The sequence below is a fragment of the Lygodium microphyllum genome, chromosome 5 (assembly GCF_053477565.2).
Source record: "Lygodium microphyllum isolate KBCC chromosome 5, Lygodium_microphyllum_v1.1.10, whole genome shotgun sequence".
Taxonomy (NCBI): Eukaryota; Viridiplantae; Streptophyta; class Polypodiopsida; order Schizaeales; family Lygodiaceae; genus Lygodium; species Lygodium microphyllum.
Window position 1 is genome coordinate 129,605,636 of NC_141139.1, and position 6,170 is coordinate 129,611,805.

Here is a 6,170-nt window from a genome sequence, read left to right on the forward strand (position 1 = left end):
AATGAAGAACTTGACAATTTTGAACAGTTGTACTCAGAAGAGTGTATTAATGATGTCGGAAAAGTGTATCTTCATATAAGTTTTGTGGACTGGAGCACCAAAAATATTTTAGCAGTTTCTCAAGACGGGAACCATATTGCTATGAGCCTGTTTTATCATCTGGAAATCAAGACAGTAGATTAATTAACCATGACGGATCAACTGATTGTCTGTATCGATTTGGAGATCACCGAGCAGCAATAAAAGCCTTTGCATGGTGTCCTTTACTCAGCCAAGGAATCGGAATCCCTTGTTGTAGAACTCTTGAGGCTTTGATGTTGCAAGATAAAATTCGAATTCTTGTCAAAGAATTCTGAATATGGCAGCAGTTTCTCTCCCTGTTTTAGAACATATTCAGATTTTCCAACTTGCAAGGGCACCTTCTGCATTGGTCATCCAGTTTCACACACATTTGGAGGATGATCCTCCTCTAGCTTCAGCGAAGGGTAATGTCGTAACTTCAGGTCTAAATATGCATGGTAGAACTACCTTACAGGATTCAGCTCAGGTAAAGGAAAGTCAAATACATGATCGGGCAACTGCTAAAAAGCATTCAGATGGTTCGGAGCTTGCATTCACAGATACAGTCGAAAAATGGCACAATCAAACCGTTTCTTGATATGATTTCAGTAGAACGGGCTAGCATGCCATTTCGCCATTTCCTGTTCCCGTTTTGACGGCACACAGAGCGACACTGCTATGTCCATCCCCTCGCACCTGCAGTGGTTCCTCCTCCTCCTGGCCTTCCTTGGCTTGTCTGTTGCAAAAATCATCTTCAAAGAGCATTTTGAGGATGGCTGGAAGAGCCGTTGGGTGAAATCAGATTACAAGAAGAGTGAAGGATTAACAGGAAATTGGCTCCATACTGCCGGGAAGTGGTATGCTGACCCTAATGACAAAGGCATTCAAACCTATCCCGATTCTCGATTCTACTCCATATCAGCCACTTTTCCAGAGTTCAGCAACAAAGGAAGAACTCTACTCATACAGTACTCTGTGAAAATCGAGCAAAAGAGAGAGAAGATCAGCGAGAGAATGAAATATTTGCAAGATCTTGTCCCAAGCTGTGGGAAGGCGACTGGCAAAGCTGTCATTTTGGATGAAATCATAAACTATGTGCAATCCTTGTAGAGGCAAGTGGAGTTTCTATCCATGAAGCTAGCTGTAGTGCATCACATCAAATTCGATTCCAACCTTGAATGCCTGTTGGAATACATGATGACATTGGCAGGCCTATGTGGGAGTGACCCGTAGTAGCAGAGATGGATCGAATGGGAGAGGAAAAAAAAATGATGTGCCTTTTCGTTGTCTTGTTGTTTTCTTCCTTCCTCCCTCTTTGTGTTCTCCTGCTGCGATACTTGAGGTAAATGAACAGGCAACACATCAATGGCTCTGCCGGCCCAAGAAGCCTCTCAGATCCTCCTGCTTTATCAGATGGTAAGTGATTCTCTGCTCCTCCAGCATCAGCTTCTTGTCTGCCTGTGGATTGCCTCAGAAAGGAGTTCGTTGGGTCGCGGGGAGAGAGCTTCATGGAAACTCAAGCTAGGGACTCAGCCAGAAAGGGGATCATCCCATCCGAAATAAAGCTTCGATGAGTACGAGGTAAGCACACTAGGTAGGATTGTATTCCAAGAGAGTGCATGAAAGCTGCAAGCCAACCTCCCTATTGCAATCACATTGCCACAGCCTGGATTCTCAGTCATGCCTAAGTGCTCCCAGCTAGCCCCCTTCCAAGCCTTTAGTTGTCTTCCTTGCCACTACTAGTATTTTCGGGTGTTCTCCGCTAGGGGACTGGAAAAGCTTTTCAACATGGTGCCAGGGCTGCATTGCTTCCTCCTTTTGCCTCCAGATTCTGAAAAGTCTTCAATGTTGCTTGTCTTCTTCTTGGAAATGTCCACTAGTCACTCTAGTGCTCCCTACCATGTCTATACCTTTGTATCTGAAGTTCTTGGATTTGTGTGACTAAAAAGGAAGACCTTAAATGAAATGTGGCTAACTAGATCAAGAACTTGAGTAGCTCTGATACCACTTGCCATGGACACGACTAGAGAGAGAGAAAGAGGAGAGAGAATATTGCAAAAGAGAGAGAAAGAGAGTGATGAGGAGAGAGAAATATTGAAAGAGAGAGATCATGGTAGCCATAAAAGCTGAGAAAGAGAGAAGATGAAGGAGACTTGAGAGAGAGAAGATAAAGGAAACTTGTATTATGTCAAAACTAGCCATAAAATGATTGGTACCTTCACCTTTAATACCTACCTCTATGCATCTTCTTTCCCATCTCTTACATATTGGGTGGGATTTGTCATGTAAGTGTCTCACTCAATTTAATGATCTTTTGGAGGTATTGAGTAGTCACTGCTCAATGTTCTCTATGGTGTGTCAAAAATGGATAGTTATATAGCCTATTGGTTACTATGAAAGAGAGATAGATAGGGAATGAAGTGGAGGAAGGGCATGGAGAGAGAGAGAGAGAGAGAGAGAGAGAGAGAGAGAGAGAGAGGCAAATTGAGAGGAATAGAGAGTGAGTTGGCTTGCTGACTAGCCATTACTCAATTATGACCTACATTATATGTGATGTATATCATAAATATACCTATAGGTGACAATTTGTTCTTCTGAAACAATGTTGTTTCTCTTTCTTGACCTTTGTCTGGCATAACCACATATCTTGTACTTCTACCTGCGTGTGCTCCCGTGCACATCTCTATAGCTAGAAATAAGCCTTTCTAGTACTACCACCTTGAGTTTGAGAGTAGATGGGACATGTGTATAATGCCAAGTTTCAATATGGAACTATAACTAAGACACCTAGTGGGACTAAGTCAATTCTAATGTGTATTGATGGAGAATATGATTGTATGGAGGAAGATATGAGAGAATTGGAGGCACTTAAGGGAACAGCTTTGGAGGAAGATATTGATGTAATGCATGTTGATGGTCAAAATGAAGAAAATACCATTTGGGATAGAAAATCATTATATATTGGATTAAGAGAAGCGTAGGAGCTGGTCAACTAAAGAAGCTATTGGATATATGTAATGATCTGGTCCAAGTTGACAACTTCCTATTGTTAGATAATGGTACAATGTGTTCTAAGCTACCAACAACATTTGGAAAAAAGAAATGGATGGATGGAATGGAACAAAAGTTTGATGGTCAAGTTTGGACGAAGACTTCACAATAAAAAATGGCCATATAATGTGATGTGTGCTTGAGCTATTATCTAGGTAGCCTCAAGTATCATAGTGTAACATGTCCATATTTTGCAAATGAAAAACGATATAATGACACTTGTTTTCATGGTCGCTTGGACAGAAAAGTCAGCAAGGGGTATCTTGCACACAAAGGCAGTACAAGCATTAGAATGGTTGCACTTCAAATATTGTTCTAATCTCTTACCAAGGAATACAACTCACTGGCAATGGACAAAGATCTCCATCACTTCCTAGAAGAAATGGTGCCATTCATGCAAAACAAAGGGTTAGATCCAAATGTTTTTAACATTTTTCTTTGCTACTCTAATGTGGATGTTGGTAGTCTTGAGGGAATAATCTTAGAAAAAAGGCCAAATAAAGTACATTAGCTAGTGATGGGTATGACAACATACCACAACTGTAATGACATTACATGTTTCTCTTTTTCCATGGAACTAGATTTTGTGATTAGGGAGGAGTCGAGGAAAAATGTTATTTGTTTAAAATTTCTACAAAATGTCCTACTTTGGGGGTGAATTTAGTTAATTGCATGTGTCATGCATGCATACGGGATCTAGAAATGCATGGGTGCACTTTGATCACACTCATCATATAGATGGTTGGGCAACAATGTTGTGCTCAGTACACGATCCTTGGTGAGTATCCCTCAGGTACTTTGATTATCACTATTGCAGGGATAATAATTTTTCCTATGAACTAATTTATAATTATTTACAACATGAAAGCATTACAAGTGCAAGAGAAAAGATGAGGATTGTGAATCTCACTCGTTGTTTTAGAAGACTCTAAACAATGTCATGAAACAATGTGGGCACCACCCACCAAACTTTGTTTGTTTCATCTTGGATGAGACAGGGGAAAATTGGTTGGCTATAAGGACAATTTTTAGTAGAGGGCCTCAAAATGTTATGGAAGGGATAGAGCGGTCTTGTCTTTTTCAATGGGAGCTAAAGCCTATAGAAATACACCAAGAAATTAGTTCCTTCAAATACGCAGAGACATTATATAGACTTGTGCAAGGCATGAAGGCATGCAAAGACAACTCAACAAGTTACTCAACAAGAAAATGCAATTAGAAATTGGTGGGTTGGATATGAGACTTTGGAAAACATGAAATCCCTGCAAAAGTCCCTAGGAATGTGCTCAGATTCCAACTATTAATCTATCTAAGCGTGTCCATGCTAGTTGGTTATTTGGTGAGGGTGGAAAGAGGAAGGTATGGTTATATGATGCATGTGTCATATATGTTTTGAGTGCATACATTCAATGTGCAAAGTGCTTGGAGTTCATGACAACATGAGGTTTATTAGATGTGGACCATCTATGGAGTCATTAATATCCTGGGCATGTAGACAACAAAGACCAAGCCCTTCCATTGTCACAAGGACCATGCAAGGAGTGGTTGTAGGAACCTTGACAAGTTAATCATTCATGGGATAAGAAGACCTTGTAGAGTAAGAAAAGGGATTATGTAGAATCTTTGAGTTCATATAGGATAGAATATATCATGGACTCAAGGCAACACAAAGCAAGAGGTTGTCCATGATTCATACAATTCAATGGCAAGTGGACTAGCTAAGATATATATTCAAGATGAGGTGGATCAAGTGGAGGGCTCATGCAAGAGTATGGAGACCCCTACAAAAAGAGGGGAGACATTGTAGGGTGTAGATGAGGTTGAAGTTCCCCAAGACAAATGGGCACTACACCGGATACTAGCTCATTGCATTAGGAAGTGCTTTGGAATGGTGGACAAGAAAATTTGCACTAACACACTTTGAATCTGTGATATAGGTTTGGTTACACCATGTTTTTGGACAAAATAGGCATACAAGGATAAGTACATTGCACAATGGTTGTGGTATAGCAATCACAATGCGGAACATACAAAGGTGGTGAAGAAGGAAGTGAAAGTGTCACCTCATGTGTCTACTTTGTGGCCTATTGCAAAGGGAACAAAGTACTCTAGTGAAGAGTTTTCTACTTTAAGGGAAGCTAGCTTCCAGATAGCTTGTTTTACCACACAAATATAGACCACAACTAGGGACCCATCTACTTTAAGTGAGAGTTATCCAAGTGGCAACATGAAGTGAAAGTGAAGGCATGGGATTTCAAAGGAAACATAGAAATGAGTAGAGGTAGCTAGCAAAATATATAAGAATAGATTTGTATTGGACCAATTTGGGTTCATATTGAATTTTTTGCACCCTTTGTGTAAGGAGATTTCTGAAGACTATGATTAACATCATAACTTTACTAATGGTTTTCTTGTGTAGTGATTTTTTAATAGTGTTGCTTCCTCTATTTTGGATAGTGTATCACTAACCTCCTCCCTTTAGTTTGCTCTCCCTCCCTCTTTATAGGATTGTACCCCCCCTCTCTTTTCATGACTCTCCAACTTCCACTAACTCCTCCCCTTCCTGTTCTCCAATTGGCCTTTGGACTTCCTCTCCCTTTCTCTTCCTCTTCCACTTAGCCTTTTCCCCTTCCTCTTCTCCAATTGGCACCCTTTGGACTTCCTCTCCCCTTCCTAATCCTCTTCCACCAACAATTGACCTTTTTACCGCATGTTTTTGTTGTAAATACATTTGTAAAAAATAATGCAAGTGACCATTTTTCTCCATATTCCAATCTCTAAGTTGCACATCAAATTGGTGGCAAGTGCATGGATGATCAGTACAACTCAATATTGATTTGCATTTATTTCTTCATGGATAAGTAACCATGTTAGTATCTTGTCACATTAACTCTAATACTCATGGTCTACTAATTGTTATATCCATGTCATTAACTCCACTTACTTGAAAATAATCCCTTCTGATTAGATAAAGCTATCGAATTCTACTTGGTATTTTCCTAAGTCCACCCTCTAGCACAAAACTCCTTCGAACTAGGATTTTCCACTTGTCTCGCAGA

General features: G+C 40.2%; 1 pseudogene; it reads left to right on the top strand.

Moving 5' to 3' along the window:
* The first annotated feature begins 738 nt into the window (after positions 1–738).
* LOC148036401 (calreticulin pseudogene) lies at positions 739–1,170 on the top strand (annotated as a pseudogene).
* The last annotated feature ends 5,000 nt before the right edge of the window (positions 1,171–6,170 follow it).